A 17,798-nucleotide genomic window follows, 5' to 3' on the forward strand; every position below is an offset into this window, starting at 1 on the left:
GTATGTAAAATTTTGTGAGTGTCCAGTAACAAAATATGAGTTCATGGAGAAAAAAGACAGTTAAAAATTTGTGATGATAAAAGATTCTTTTGTTGTTCTTTAAGTGTGTAATAGTTGATTTCAAATCTCAATATTTAGCATTGGAGAACTTCTAAACAGTAGTTTAACAACTTTGTTTTATTTATTTATTTTTTATTTTTTTAAATTTATCTTTAGAGAGGAAGGAAAAGAGAGAAATATCAATGTATGGTTGCCTCTCATGAGTTCCCTGCTGGGAACTGGCCTGCAACCCAGGCATGTGCCCTGACTGGGAATCGAACCGCGATCATGTGGTTCGCAGGCCCATGCTCAATCCACTGAGCTACACCAGCCAGGGTAGAACAGCTTTGTTTTAAATTTCCAATATTTATAAATATTTCCAGTATTTATAATATCCCCGGTATTTATAATATTCCCAATATTTATACCCCATGTCACGTAATTTGTATTATTTTTAATGTATCTAAAAAAACTGTGGTCCATTGCCTTAGAATTTCTTAGGTAGCTATTAGCTACATATGACTATTTAAACTTAAATGTAAATAAAATAAGCCCTGGCTGGTGTAGCTCAGTGGATTGAGCCCAGGCCTGCAAACCAGGTGATTGCGGTTCAATTCCCACTCAGGGCACATGCCTGGGTTGCAGGCCAGTTCCCGGCTAGGGGACACAGCAGAGGCAACCATACATTGATATTTCTCTCCCTCTCTCCTTCCCTCCCCATCTAAAGATAAGTAAATAAAATCTTTTAAACTTAAATGTAAATAAAATTAAATAAAAATGTATATCTTTGGTAATCCCAGCTACTTTTCAAGCAATTATATGAGGCAAGTAGCTACCATATTGGACCAAGTAGATACAAAAAAATTTTGTTATCACACAAAATGCTAATATATAGATATAGATATAGATATACACACACACATACATACATATATATCTGAGAACTTTGTCATCGGTCTGTTTCTAAGTCACTTTTCATGATGACATGTTGGGTACATGCTAGAGAAACTTATAGTTTCAGATCTAGCTGTGTCTTGTTTTAGGTACATAAGACATAGAGAGCAGCACAAACTGATAATCAATGATAAAATATTAAATCGTGCTTACAACTTACCAGCATTGGCTACAGGTGATAATACAGTTATTTGTATAATTTCTACTGATGAAACACCATATATGTACATATTTATTTAACATATGACTCCTATTTTAAAAGTAGCCAATCATATATATGGTAAATAATTCCCATTAGAAAAAAAAAGTGCAAAGTTGTCTCCCTTAAATTTACTGGAACAACAATTGTAGTCCTTTAGGGTTATAATAGAGTGAAAGTCACCACTGAGGCTGCTGCAGGCAATTGAGAAGCTGTCAAAAACCTCCTGTTGGTAAGCAAACCTTGGGTGCCTCCCAGGTAACTAGGCCAGACATTTCTGAGCCATTCCAAACCATTTTTTACTTCTGTTTTGCTGTAATTAGAGCCAGAGCTAGAGTGAAATAAATTCTCCTGAGAATGTGGCATCGGCAATTATGGAGATTTTGTCCAGAAAGTTTGCTTGAACATAGGCATAGAAGTGGTTTGAAATTAATGCTTCTAATGTTGTATATCTAAATAAATGAGTTAGCATGTTAAAATAATGATGCCCTTATTCGGGTTCTGTTATTTGTCTTTATATTTTTTTTTCAGGAGGCATATTTCTTCTGTTACACAGCAAGCTTTGAAATATTGTATGTCTGGGAAACTAATGGTTATCTTCCATTAGTCCTACTCACAGAAGTCATTAATTGTACAGAAAAAACTCTCTTTGCCTCAACAGAACATGACTTCTAGTGATACCTATGAGATTATACATAATGGATAACCACCTGCTCAGTAAAACATAATAATGTGTACAGCAAAATTATACTATGTTTGAAAATATATATTGTCAAGTTATGTTGAAAACTGTCATAGGACATTGAGTGAGTAACCCCAAAAGACCAGGATATTTGTTCAATTTATCTTTGAATCTCTATAGAGTACTTCATGGACTGGCTGACAGCAGAAACCCCAAGAACAGTTGTTCAATAATTGAATGACCCAATATTTATTTTGCTTGATAAAATGATACATACAGTAGGAGATACATCTAAATGTATAAATTTATATATCTGTATATATTGAATCAGCCTATCAGCAAATATTTTATAATATTTACCATATGTTAAGCACTACTGTTAAGTACCTGTAGTGTTAAAGATAAAAGTTTCATATTTCAATCCCCTTACTGGAACAAACTAGGTATAAATTCAGAACAGGTATAAAGAATAGTTACAAGACAGAACCGACGTTAAGGAGAAACACATAGTGTTGGGACAATAGGAAGAGCATAATTTTGGGATCATCTCTTGAGGTACCTGAAATGAAAATCTGATGTTAGAAAGATCAGCAAATCTATGTATTCTGGTTTCAGACCCATGATATAATTAGCAATGAAGGCAACAAGAAAAACAACATAGAATATGTAACTTGTGTCCTGACTTCAAAGAATTTCTATTTGAAAATAGTTCAGTAAAATAGATAATTGTATGGATTTTTCAAGGAACACATAATATACAAATTTGAATTTTATAAATGACCTAGAGCCCTGGGTGTTGTGGCTCAGTGGATTGAGCGCAGACCTGAAAACAGAAAGGTCACCAGTTCGATTCCCAGTCAGGGCACGTGCCTGGGTTGCAGGCCAGGTCCCCAGGGGGGCAATGATCATTTATCTCTGGCACACTGATGAGTCTCTCCCTTTCTTCTCCTATGTCTAAAAATAAATAAATACAATCTTTAAAATAAATAAATAAAAATGACCTAGAAATTTTTTCAATATATCTATTTTCACTTTGCAAATAACTTAGAACATTCTATGTATTTTTAAATTGACTTTAATTAAGTCCTAGTTGATATACAATACACAGAATGCTTAAAGTTTACAATTTGATAAATTTGAAGATTGATTCACATTCTTGAATCAATCACCACAATCAATCGACTAAACTTATCCTTTGCCCCCCCCCCAGTAAGTCCTCAGATTTCTCTCAAATACTCTCCCTCTGACACCTCTCCTCCCCCCCTTCCCCTTGCTGCTGTCCGTGCGCCTTCTCTCATTATAGATTTATCTTGTTTTGGAGTTTTAAATAAGTGAAATAATAGAATATGTACTTTGTTGTGTGAAGTTTCGAATGCAGTATAATTATTTGATTTCATCCATGCCATTGTATTTGTCCATAGTTCATGCACTTTTTTTGCTGGGTTGCCTTCTATTGTATGACTGTAGCATGACTTGTTTATCCGTTTTTCTGTTGAGAGAAATTGGTGTTTCCAGTTGGGGTCACTACATATATAGCTGCTATAAAATTCATGTATGAACTTTTTATGGATATTTGGTTTCTTTTTACTCTGGGTAAATAATACCTAGGAATGAAGTGAGTAGAGCATGTGATATAGATGTGTTTAATATTTTAAGGAAATGTTAAGCTGTTTTCCAAAGTGGTTGTGCCATTTTATATTTAAACCAGCAAGATAAAAGACTTCTAGTTCATCCACATTCTCACCAACATCTGATATAGTGAGAGAATTTTGTTTTGTTTTTGTTTTTAATTGTAGTCACCTAATAGATGTGGAATGGTATCTCACTGTAAATTTAATTTACATTTTCCTAAGGACTAGTGATGTTCAACATTTTTAATATGCTTATTCATTATCTATATATTTTCTTTTCTGTTCAAATGCTTTGTCTTTTATTGAGTTGTTCCATACATTGAATTTTGAGAGTTTCCTTACATTTTTCTAAATACACCTGCTTTGCAAGTACAAAATAATTTGCAAAGATTTTCTCCTACCCTGTGGAAAACCACTCTTTTTTTGATAGTGTCATTAAAAACTGAAATTTTGAAATTTGATAAAGTCCAGTTTATAAAATTATTTTAAGAATTGAGATATTGCAGGTATATCTAAAAACTCTTTGCTAACATAATATTTTAAGCATTTTCTCCTCTTTTTCACTAGAAATTGTACAGTTTAACTTTATATCTAATTCCATAATACTATATTTAATAGAATTCTATATTTAATTCTATTTAATTTTGAGTTAATTTTTGCCTGTGGTGGGAGAGGTATATTTCGAAGCTCATGGTTTGCATCAAAATACAATTGTTCCGTCTCTTGTGTTTCCTGAAGGAGGGGAGCAAGGGAAGCTGGAGGAGACAGCAAAAAGTGTTTGCAGAAATAAAGACTAAAATCTTTCCAATTTGATAAAAATCATAAAACAACAGATCCATGAGGCTGAACAAACTTCAAGCATAAGAAACATAAGAGAAATATGCTATCACATTATAACCAAATTGATTAAAAGCACTGACAAAAAGAAAATGTTCAAAGCAGCCAAAGAAAAAGAACACATTATATAGAACAGAACAAAGATATGGATGAAAGCAGATGTCTCATTGAAAATAGTGTAACAAGATGACAATGACACACATTTAAAGCACTGAAGGGAACAAAATTGTCAAACTTTTATTCTATACCCAGTGAAAAATCTTTGATAAAACAAAGAGAAGTAGAGACCTTCACACATACAAGAACTAAAAGTAATCATCACCAGCAGACCCACACTATAAAAAACATTAAGGGAAGTCCTTCAGGCAGAAAACAATAAAACCAGATTGATATCTGGGAGTATGTATAAAAGGAGCACTAGAAAAGGTAACTAAATGGGCAAATGTTTTTTAAATTTCATATCTTTTATAAATATAAATTCACAAGTTTTAAAAATTAAATGTATTAGGGTGATGCCGGTTAATAAGATTTCATAGGTTTCCAGTGTACAGGTCATCATCTGTATATTGCATTGTGTGCCATAAAATGAGGAGAGTGGGGTGTATTACACGTGTAATTATTTCATGCAGTGTGGCGATAAGAGTATGAATTCTGGGAGGGGAGAAACAGAAGCATACTGCGAAAAGTTCTCATGTGAACTGGTGTAACATCACATCAAGATAGACTGTGATAAAAAAAAAAAAAAAACCAACTTCCTGACTTCGTGATCTTAGCAGCTTACAGCGGCGAAACCCTACATATGTCACCTCAGAAAGTGACCACTCAACGTTTAGCTGAAGTGCCAGTTTGGAGTAATACCCTAAGGAGTCGGAGTACTGTGCTTCAAGATCGTGCTTGTAAATCAAAACGCCGATGATATATGGTGTTGTTTTATGGTACTTAGCAGAAAAGGACAATTTATGTACTGGAGAGGGTAATCTATCTGGAATATCACGTGCAGCTAGCAGGCACATGAGAGTATGTCACTGAGATATTCACTGGGGTGTCTCGTGTTGCTTCCATGTGTAGTGAAAACATTGGAATGACAATTTCAGCCACCATAGGTGGAACCAGAACAAGAACTAAGGGCTTAATTTCTTCAGGAATTAAAACCTGCAACCTAGGGAAGTTGGAAAAATGCCCGAGGCTGATGCAAACAGTACCAGTGGTGGAGGAAGCTGACAAAACCATCCATTTTGGGCTCAAGACCAGTTACAGGCTCTGGGCATTCTAGCATATTTCTCTATTCCTTTGTCTTATGTCTTTTCAGACTGTAACAAGGCACCATACTGACTGCACTTAAGGTGGATATGAGCTGTTTTGACTGTAACAAGGGGTCAGGTGTTAGCCGTGTATATTGCCCAGGTCTGCAGTTCTTAGTCCATTCCTAATTTCAGCTGCTGCTACAGTGACGTGTCCCTGCTAACCCAGCAGCATCAACTTCGAGGCTCTGACACTGCTCTCGAATGTTCCACCTCTTCTCCCCAGAGCTATAGAAATTTGGGGCCCCCCAGAAGTGGGAGGGCTTAAAATACCAAGCAAAAACTTCATCTATTGGGCTTCAGAGGTTAGTGAATGAATGTACCAAACTTACTTCTTTCGTAGGGGCAGGAATGATGCTGATTTGTCATGATTTTTTCAGGTGGATAACAGCAAGACCTGAAGCCAGTCTCTCAAAGCAGTACCCAGGCCTGCAGCCCCCACATAACTGGTGTTTTCTCTTTCCCCTTCTTGCTCTTTCAATTCCTTCTTCCTTGTTTCTTAGGATCGCTTTCCAAATCAGCTAGCCGCAGCTGTGTTAGCCCTTGCTTCCCAGGGAACACAAACCAGGACGCCACACCACTGCGGGGGACTCTGTTTTTAATGGTGGAAGAATTCTATTTAACACATTTGTTCACCATCTTCTCCTTCTTATCTTTACTCTGTAATTTGTTGTCTCCTGAGCGTATACGTTAGAGTCCTGTGATCAAACTGTGATCATTTGTAAGGTCCTCATCATGGACTGACATATTGCTTTTCAAAACGTACCAGTTTACACAACCCCTGAAACAATTTCTTTTCGGTTATTTTTCAAGGAGATTCATCTAAAAGTTTTTAATTAATTGAAATATACTATTGGTGTATGTGTGTGATAAGAAGAGTTGAATATTACTAGTTCCTATCTTAAGTATGAATAATTATCATCTCTTTGCTGAAAAGAAAGCTTTCATTTTTAAATTGAGTATGTTGATAGAACCATTTTTATTAATAATTGTTATGAATAGAAGTGATATATTTAATGTATGTGTTAATAATTATCATTTGTCAATAACGAGGATTCATTTGAGGATATTAATTACTATTTAGAACAAGTTCAACATTCCTTTTACTTATACCAGCAATTTTCAACATTTTTCATTACATGGAATAGATTAAGGACTAAGGTTCTGTGGCTCACCAAGACATATGTTTTTTGCTGATTTGACAAAAAAGTAAGTATAATTTTGATCCATTCACACAGGGAAGCTGTTGTTTTGTTGGCTGTAGTCATTTTTTTAGTAGACAATTTGGAGGAAACGAGGTCAGTAGTGCCCTTAACTATGTGGTCAGGTGTAGCATGTTTTAAAGTCTTACAGCGCACCGGCTGCAAAGCAAATTGCTCACTGATAATAATATGACCGCAAACACTTATTTGGCTGGTTACTAGCATACTATCAGTATTGTAACAGGGAATGAATATGCTATACTTATATAAAGCATACTATCAGTATTGTGACAGGGAATGAATATGCTATACTTATATAAAGCATACTATCAGTATTGTGACAGGGAATGAATATGCTATACTTATATAAAGCCACCCATATTAATCTTAGTACATATCAAACCCAGTTTATTATTGTAACCTAATTTTTCTCTCAAAACTAGAGCTTGCGTGTTAAAAGTGTTTCAGTATACTTTACTAGAATCGGCAGGTTCAGTTCCTGACTGAATCTAAGGAGCCATCTGCCCTCAAGGCCCCAAGGCCCAGGAATTTAACAGAAGGCCAACTCAAGGACACTGACCAGGAAAATCCATATTGAGACCAGCAGAGACACTGTCTTCCCCTGTATCTCTGTTCTGCTTTCCTTCACCTTCCTTATGAAAAACCTCCACTTCCACTGAGATATTAAGATAGATTTGGAAGTTCCCCATCTTCTCAGGTGGCGGGCGTCCCAACAAACCTGTTTCCTTCTCACCAACACCTGTCTCCTGGGCTTGGCTTTCACTGTGGCAGTCAGCCAGCTGATTGCAGTGTCGTGATGAGTTGCCACGAGTTGGGCCACAAGTTAAACATTAAATGGATTATAAAATTAAAATTAGAACTCACATTGTCTTTACATAGACATGTAAATATGTCTGTATATAAACCATTCTATGTATTGTTATCTTTATATGACCTCCCCATACAAATGAACATCTTCAAGACATGACAAAAATAAGCCAAAATCAGATAATCTGCTGATAATTCTGTCTTTAATTTGAAGGGATGTGACAATGCATAGGTACTGGAAAACAAAATGACCCTATTCAAAGTAGCTTAAATTTAATCATACCTCAAAAGTACCTCAAGTTAATAAATCAACTTTTGAAAAGTGATTTTTACAATCCTTTTGAATGGAACCCTCTAATTAGGTTTAGGGACCCAGTTGTCACAGAGATCTGAGAAAATACGGGCAGGAAAGAACAAAATGTTGGTGTTGTCTCAGATCTGTTCCCCCTTAAACCTTCAGCATTTCATTGAATTAAAACAACTAGAAAGGTATTTGAAAATTTGATGACAGTATTTTGATAAATAGTTTATCAATAACTTGCAGTAGATAAAACCACATAAGCATCTGTTCAGGAAACAGATAACTAAATTGAACATGTGCCTTGAAAATGGTAGAGTTGATTTAAGCCTTAAAGCAAGGAAAGAAAATCGAAGCCATGCCTGCTACCAAATTACATTATCTGGTCTAGAAATACTGAAATGTCTTTTAATATTTTAAAATGAGTTATTTTGCAGAAAATGCAACTATGCTATTTCCCGGCAGTACATGATTAGATAGGAAATACTGCCTTCCCTTTATAACTCATCCCTAAGTGCATACAATTATTGTACATCCATGTTTACTAAACACTTAGTCTCCGTTCTAAAGACCAAAGCTAGCGCAGGTATCAGATCTTCCTTTCAGAGGACGGGAACCCCTTTAAATGTTTACAATGTTTCTTTTGACAAGTGGTCACACAGTGGGTTTGCCAAGCTTTATTTAGATTGTGTGGGGATTTATTATTGTCACTAATAAAGCCGAATAATTTTTTGGAGAAAGCAAACACCGCCTTTCCTCCTGATAGCCTCAAAGCAGGCTATCGGATTCTGCGTTTCTTCTGTGATGTGCATACTAATTCCATTAAAGAAGAGAATTGCTAATGTGTGAGTAGATTGCTGAGGCTTGAAGAAAATCTGTTAAGTGCCTTTGAAAGTTTACAAAGTCCCTTTTCCAATCATAGCTCCATAGTTCTGTCTAAAAAAAGAAATGTTCGAGTTAGAATGTGAGTAAACACACACAACCCCTGGCAACACGTCCAGCTCTGCTCTTTCAGTCAAGAAGCTGCATACAACACGGTGACTCTAATTTCTACATTGGCAAGCCCTGCTGGTTTTGATTTTTTTTTGGGGGGGGGGTCATTCCAGAAATTCTAACATGATAAAAATCTTTGTCATTATGAGAGTTACAGCCTTGACTCATCCTCTTTTTAAAAGTTTTTTTTAAATTAATATGACAGGAATAAAACAAGGTTCTGCTCTAGCACTCAGAAAATTTGGTGGATTTGCACAGAAATAGTCTTGAAGCCTTTTTATTGAGAAATATCACTTCCCCTCCCTTCAAAATGAAATACCCAAAGAACAACTTTGCACAATTGAGTTTATTTACAGGTTTGCTTTCTTGGGTAAATGTTTGAAGGCACCCAAATGCGAATAGTTTTTTTTTAAAAAATATGTTTAAGATTATGTGATTGCAAACTCCTAGGCTGCTAAGCATGTAATTTGTCAACATATCCATCTAGAAAGGGTGATTGAAAGACAAAGGAAAATATGCTTGTGAAGACTTGTCAATTTTATTGCAGGTGGTTATCTATAGATGTCTAGAATTACTTGTCAATACGTTTTGACAGGGATGTTTGTTAATAACACTTAAAATAGAATTTAGATTTCTTGCAGCTCTCTTACTGAGGAGGGAGTACTCGCAAAAACTACCAGAATTGACTTTATTCATTTGTGGGAAACAATTGAAGAACACGACTCAAGTGCAGAGAGTTTGGGATAATTGTGTGCCTTTTGATTCAAGACTTTCTTCTGTAGCGGAGATTACTAATCTTCTATTCAATACCAATTCACATTTCTTAGATTGACTGTAATATTGGAAGCAGAAGCATACACAGGTCCAATAAAAAGACTCCCTTTACTGGTCTCCATCTCAGATAAAAGGTAGGAAAAGAGATATAAGCAGTTATTATTCTCTTGTTCTTTCCTCTTCATTTTAATTCCTATTAGAAGCACGTATGTGATGGCCGGTACTCTTGCAGTCACAGTATCACCATGAATTTAATATTAAAGACCGTAAAGGGATGAAAACAGAAGCAGCTTGTGCTATTGGACATATAAATGAGGAAAAATAAACCTCCATTTCGTTGAAAACTCATTTGTTGGTTTTAGGTCCCTGTAACTAACACTAAACAAGTTAGTATCTGTACTCATGGGGATGTTGGTTCCATTTGATAAAACGTACCTTGTAAATCAGTTTTGTCACATCTGTGACCAAAGTGAGTGATAAAAATTGAACAGATGCCAAATATAATACAGTAATTGCCATTATAACTTATTCATGCTTTCATTTCTAATTGAAATGCTGTAAAATAGCTTTATTATTGAAATGGACTTTGAACTAGAATTGAAGTGCATTTCGTGGTTTTCTTTTTTCCAAGTTTTCTTATTTTTTTTTCCTGAAATTGATTCTTCATTTTTGTACAGAAACAGAAAATTGGAAGAGATGTTTCTTTATTGGCAGAGGTCAGGTTCCCTCAGAAACAGATGTTTTGGTTGTGGAGAAGGCTGATTGGGGGTGCTCTTTGGGTCACCACGTGAGGGACAGGAGGGGAGGGGAAGGACCAGGATTGGTCAAACAGAGAAGTTGATCTGTGAAGCATTTCCATTAACCTCAGCTGACCCAACAGGAGAGTTCGTGTTGAGATAAAACCTCAGAGAGGTCTGAAGTTGGGGCGAGTCTGGCAGGTCTATGTTGCGTGAGCATTACCAGTTTGGGGATGTGGACCAGGTAAGGAAATGACATTGGCTCATGTGAGGCAGGTGTCAGCTGAGTAGGACTTGAGTGTCCCAGACAGTCTGGTGGCCGCACTCTCTGATGAGGCTACAAATCTTCTGCTTCTGACTGGTAATCTGGGCAGCACATTACGGAATCACAGAATATGTAATCACTGCTTTTTTATATATTTTATTTATTTTTAGAGAGAGCAGATGGAAAGGAGAAAAAGTGGGAGAGAAACATCAATGTGTGGTTGCCTGTCATGTGTCCCCTACCAGGCACCTGGCCCACAACCCAGGCATGTGCCCTGACTGGGAATCAAACCGGTGACCTTTTGCCTCACAGGCCCATGCTCAATCCACTGAGCTACCCCAGCCAGGGCATAATCACTGTTTTAAAGAAATGGATTTTCAGTGCAAAAGAGTGAAAGGTATGGTCATTGTTATGAAGAGAAATAAATAAAACTGTGATCAGAACCTCAATTTTTAACTTCCTTCTTAGACAAAAGGTTTAAAAAATACTCTACTTTTTGAAAACACACAAAATATTCAATTAAATGTATAGTATACAATTATTTCTAAAAAAACATTTAAACAGGATTGTATTTTAGGCAAAGTTGTCTTGGGTGAATTTATTGTTTTAGTGAAATGACTTCAGGCTTACTGGTGAGAAGGGCAACATTTTTGCTGATTTCAAATTTCCAGGTAAGAGCAATCAATAAATATTTTTATCCCTAAAACATTTACTGATTTGTGAATATAGTACCATCCTTGCATCCCTGGGATGAATCCCACTTGGTCATGGTGTATGATCTTTTTAATGTATTGGTGGATGTGGTTTGCCAATTTTTCGTTGAGGATTTTAGCATCTATGTTCATCAGTGATATTGGCCTGAAGTTTTCTTTCTTTGTTGTGTCCTTACCTGGTTTTGGGATTAGGATGATACTGGCTTCATAAAAAGAGTTTGGGAGTCTTCCATCACTTTGGAGTTTTTGAAACAGTCTGTGAAGAATAGGGGTTAGGTCTTCTTTAAATGCTTTGTAGGATTCTCCTATGAAATCATCTGGTCTAGGGCTTTTGTGTGTCAGGAGTTTTTAAATTACTGCTTCAACTTCATCTGCTGTTACTGGTCTGTTCAGGCTTTCTGCTTGTTCTTTATTGAGTTTTGGAAGATTATATTTTTCTAGAAATTTGTCTATTTCACCTAGGTTTTCACATTTCTTGGCATACAGTTCTTCATAGTAATTTCTTACAATCCTTTGTATCTCTGTGGTATCGGTTGTAATCTTTTTGTTGTTGTTGTTTCAGTGAGCCTGCTAGGTAAGTAAGAAGCAGAGCCTTAGGTGTTCACTAGGGCAGGGCAATCCATGGAGGTGGGCTGTGACGCTGTGTGCAGGGGAGGGGTCCGAGAGGAAATAGTGCCACTTGCTCCGCTTTCTGCTCTTTCAGTCACTTTCCCCACTACTCACAATCGAATCTGGACCTTCTGGTGCTGATTCCTGGGTGGTGTGCTGGTGTACTTTCTGGGACCCTGTGGGTCTGTCCAAGGAATTCTCCTGTGAGGCTGGGAGTTTATCCTGCCTTCTCAACCCCCACAGGTGTTTTCAATCAGAGGTTTGAGGCTTTATTTCCTTGTGCTGGGACCCCGTGTTGTTCGGTCTGTCTCGCTCCCCAGGTGTTCCTCCCAGTTTATCCACAGGCGAATGTGGGACCACCTGGTCCTCCAGCCACTGCCTTGCAGTGAGTTCTCTCCACTAGGCTGCTCATCTCCCTGCCTCCTACGGGTCTGGATGAGTGCTTTTTCTTTAACTCCTTGGTTGTCAGCCTTCCATACAGCTCAACTTTCTGGCAGTTCTGGTTGTTTTTTGTTTTTAAATTTGTCGTTGTCCTTCTTTTGGTTGTGGGAGGAGGCACAGTGTGTCTACCTACACCTTCATTTCCGCCAGAAGTGTAAGTAATAAAAATTTTTCCTTTAGTTTTTCACCTCTCTTTCCGGAGCGAGACACTCACTGTGATTTTTAAAAATTGTCCTTCATTGCTTTAGATTTCTTCACTAAGTAGTCAGGTGTTCATTTAACCAATTCATTAATTTAGTCAGTAGATGAAAGAAGTAAATAACTAAGTGTCAGGCCTATTTTGCATATTGCTCTCTTAGCTACTAAGTGTATACTGGGGATTGAAGCAGTCATGGGAGAGACAAAAACAAGCTGAAATTATATAAATATTGAAATACTTTTGGACATTGAGCAGAGGACCCTTAACTGAGATGAAGACAGACGTTTCCAAACATTATTGGTCCAAAGCGCTCTTAGACAAAAGACATGAGTAATAATTTTGTTTATTAATTAGCTAGATCAAAAGTTAATATTATCAGTCTGTGTGGAGTCTTGCCAAGTGTTGCTTTGATTTAAACTCAAGAAATTAAAGTCTCCAGAAGCGGCCATGTGAGTTTGCTGTGGGACCACTGGGTGCCCCCACACACAGAATGCCAGGCTTTATTTCCTTGTGCTGGGTCCCCGGGTTGTGTGGTCTGTCTCACTCCCCAGTTGTTCCTCCCAGTTTATCCGCATATGAATGTGTGGATAAACAAAGCATGGGCTTGGAGTTATGGAGAGACCGGCTGTGGGGGAGACAACACCCGAAATCCAAGAGGGCTCAGCCGGATAACATCACCAAATTTGCTTTCTCTGCTCCTAATTGTATAAATATTCTATTCTTTCCAGCTGAATTGTACCTTTTATCCTGTTTGCCAGTATCACTCCAATTAAACACTGATATAGTACAGCAATTACACTCCCTCCTCTGCAAAATGAGCTTTGACCAGTTAAGTTTTCTGCCACTCCCACCCTGGCTCAGTGTGTAAGTAAAATGTGTTTCCATGATAACTGCTCCATACGCAGGAGACTAAACATTTTCAGGTGATTTTCATACTCTTTATAAATAATCACCCTCTGCCTTAAGTCTGTTCCTGTGAAAGTTTGCCACTTTGACCCTTTGTAGTCTCAAAACATAATGAAAATAACATTTTAAATATATATTAATACTTTATTACAAAAATTTGGGCACATACAAAAATTGAAAGAATACCATAATAAACTATTATGTACTCATAACCCAGTTTATATAATTATCATTTCAAGATATATTCTGCTTTGAAGCAAATCCTTGACATTATCTATCGTATTCATTTCATACATACCTTTCAAAAATAAAGAACTCTACAAAAAATAACCACAGTATTGCAATTGTACCCTGAAGTTTTAATAATGATGTTTTATACCATCAAGTCAGTATTCATTTGTCTGAAAAACTTCTTTTTCAAACATTAGTGATTTCTCTTTGCGTTAGTCAAGATCTGAGTTCTTGGTCTTGTGATTGATTGGCTGTGATGCTTCTTTTTTTAAAATATATTTTATTGATTGTCCATTACAGTTGTCCTATTTCCCCCCTTCATTCCCCTCCACCCTGCACACCCCCTCCCTCACCATTTCCCTCTTTAGTTTATGTCCACATGTCTCAAGTTCTTGCGATTCTGTATTTTCCATACTACTCTTGCCCTCCCCCCTATCTATTTTCTACCTACTGTCTATGCTATTTTCTGTACCTTCTCCCCTCTTCGCCCCCTCCCACTCCCCTATTGCTAACCCTCCATGTGTTCTTCATTTCTATGGTTCCGCTCCTGATCTAGCTGTCCTCTTGGTTTGCTTTTGTTTTAGGTGTGGTTGTTAATAACTGTGAGTTGGCTGTCCTTTCACTGTTCATATTTTTTACCTTCTTTTTCTTAGATAAGTCCCTTTAACATTTCATATAATAAGGGCTTGGTCTCATTTAATCTAGAAGCTCCTCTCAGTCAGCCTCTCCCTCCCTGTGTGTTGTGGAGGAGACTGCATTGCTTGTTTTCTAGAATTCTCTGCAGTATAGATGTTGCCGATCGTATTCCACATCTAAGATTTCTAATAGAGTGGTAGGGAGGTCTGGATGCCATGTCATAGTTACTTTTGATCTTCTTAAAAACTACTTTATTGGTAATATCTAGTCCCCTAGATGATGACAGAAAATGTCTGGTCTCTCTTTAGAGAGTGGCAGTTCCCTGTGCGCATGACAGAGAATCCCAAACCACGAAGACCTGTAATGATGACATCCCGGTTCTGTCACTGTCTCACCACCTGTCCCCTAAAATAATTCCACGAAGAGACTTACCTTCACAAGCATTTTATTTTCTGAAGCAGGTAAATGAAAGTTAATTCAGAGGTGGAGCCACATTTTTTCCCTTTATTTTTAACTTTAAAGTGGAGAGTTTGTCTGCAAGCATTTTTCAAATGTGACCAGTAAGGTATTATTATGGATTTATAAATTTAAACATCTGTCTTATTTTTTCAACTTCAATTATGCCTATTCATGCTTAAATTATTTTTACCAGTTGTGGGTATTAGCTGTGGATCGTTTCCATTTTTCTTAATATGACAAGGGGTTTTAGGCTTGTAACTTTCTGTACCAGGCTCAGAATCTATTGTTTCTTCTTATGCTAAGAAGTGATAATATAGATAACAGATTAGGTTCTAGGTTCTGTGCAACGTTGTTATCAAGTAAAAATAAAGACTTGAGAATATTTATTGGCTATTTAGCGATTGAGAGGAGGGAAAGCTGACATGGTGGGCCAAAACTAACAAACATACGGAGTTTCTTATAAATGAAAATAACCTCTGATCTCATGTCTAAAAAATGTCTCCACATGGAAAAGCTCTGATATAAATCCCTATGTAGGAGATTCAGCTGTTCTGAGTCTTGACCATTGGCTTAGAAAAAGCAACAGAATTACAGGGTGGCCAGCAAAGCCAATGGGGTCATTGACTGCACAGTGAAATCGGAACCCAAACTCAGGTTGAGAGAAATGAGGGTTCCTGCCATGTCTGTGCCACTTGCATTGCACCCGTTGAATGTAACCGAGATTCAGTTCCCACTTTAAATGTTGGTTGGAGAGAAGGAACCAGGATGGGCAAGATGTTTGACACCTTATCTTATTTTAAAAAACTGGAGACAGTAAATCGATCAGCTCGGTAGAGAGAGAACCTCACGCAGAAGCAGCAATGTGCTTAGAAGGCTAGATCTTGTAGGAGAGTTTCAGAATTTGTGTAGATCTGGAGGAAAAGCAAAACTTAAAGAGTAATTGAACGCAGTTTGTTGTGTTTTGTATAAGACTCACCTATCCATTCAAGCAGGGGTGTCAAATTCATTTTCACTGGAGGCCACATTGGCCTCACAGTGGCTATAAAAGGCCGGATGTAACTTTAGGACTATATGAATGTAACGACTTCTTAACTAAAGGGCAAGGAGTTTAGCACTGCTTCCAGGTAGCAATAAGGTGGAGGGCCGGATTCAGCCCTCGGGCCTTGTGTTCGCCACCTACACATTAGAGCTATCAAGACACAAGAAATATCAGCCCCGGCTGGTGTGGCTCAGTGTACTGAGCACCAATCTTCAAACCAAAAGGTCATTGGTTCAACTCCCAGTCAGGGTACATGCCAGGGTTGCAGGCCAGGTCCCCAGTTGGGAGTGTGCAAGAGGCAACCAAGCAATGTGTCTCTCATACATCAATGTTTCTCTTCCGCTTGTTCTCCTTTCTTTCCCCTCTTTCTCCCTAAAAAGGAATAAATAAAATCTTTAAAAAACACACAAGAAATATCAGTCATATCAAATGGGTGAATGTTTTGGTAAGATTAAAGCAGAAAAAAGTATTCATTGAGTAGGATTAAAGTAAAAAAATTTTTACTTCTTTTTAAAGAAGTATTTATTGAATATGCTCTCTGGGGATGATGAATGAGAATTTAGGAAACGTGCTACTATTAAATGTCTCTCTCATCACATTTAGTATCTAAATGATATTGTCCCCACCATCCAGCAGCATAAACCAGTGAGTAAATAGCAGGTTCTCAGTATCCTGCGAGCAGATGGTATTGAGGTCCAAAATTCACCTTTGCAACAGCAAACATATAATAAGAAAGAGACACAAGACTACAAAACATGGGGAAAAACAGAGTCCAAAGTGTGAAAGTTTGTTCTGTTATGACCCTTCTGGAAAAAATATAGAATTTATATCTCATTCCAGCTGGGAATCTGCACATCTGTCTATTCTACCATTCCATTGATCCATTTGTCAAAAGAAGAGAAGTATAATACTTTTTTATTCCACGGACATATTTTGACAAGATTGAATTTGAGCATCATTGATTTTACACTGTTGGTGGTCCCCTCATTCACCTGCAGTCAAATGTAGCACTTGGCTTCTCCTTTTCTTGCTGTTAGTTTTTATTTATCTATATGACAGAGTTTGAACAGAAAAAAATAGCATTTTTAGAGATTTAACACAGAAATTAATGTGTATAAAAGATAACTGGGATAAAAATTGATTAGCTCTTTTGGTTTTGTTGTGCTGGCTGCCTTTTTAGTGCTCAGTTTTGAAGAGTGAATTCTATGGAAATATAATAAAACCCACAATGAACTACTAAGTAAGAAGTTGACTTATAGACTTCTTTGAACCTTGATATCAAAAACTAAATAGAATCATCACTTACCATTTCTATTATTTATTTTCTATTTGAAAACCTAGATTATTATGAAGGTATACTGCCACACTTAATTTTATAAAAAGATTATTGGCTGTTTAAGACACCTTTTAAAATGCTTAGAGTTTGTATTATGTGGACTTCTTTCCTCTCTCTCTACAAGAATATCATTGAAAATTTTATGTTCATGGGCATTCAAAAGTCCATTTTTTAAAGATAATCATTTTACTTGACATTTCAACAAGAATATTTTTATTGAAGGCAGCAACTCTGATATAGTGTCTTTCCAAGTGCATTTTGTAAGTCAAATCTATTCTGGGTCATCTGATTAGATGTATATGTTGCCTGGGTTTTTCTAAGACATTTTTCTCTATTAATAGCCAAGTATATTATTTATCAACTCAGGATGGTCCATAAACATAAATGTATCTTTGTTTATTTCTTTGACAATTTGGTATGAATAAGGTTACACACAGGCACACAAATGCACACCACTTGAAAGATATTTAATTGAAACATAACTATTAT

The sequence above is a fragment of the Sturnira hondurensis genome, unplaced genomic scaffold (assembly GCF_014824575.4).
Source record: "Sturnira hondurensis isolate 20B ecotype Veracruz unplaced genomic scaffold, ASM1482457v3 Scaffold0010128, whole genome shotgun sequence".
Classification (NCBI taxonomy): domain Eukaryota; kingdom Metazoa; phylum Chordata; class Mammalia; order Chiroptera; family Phyllostomidae; genus Sturnira; species Sturnira hondurensis.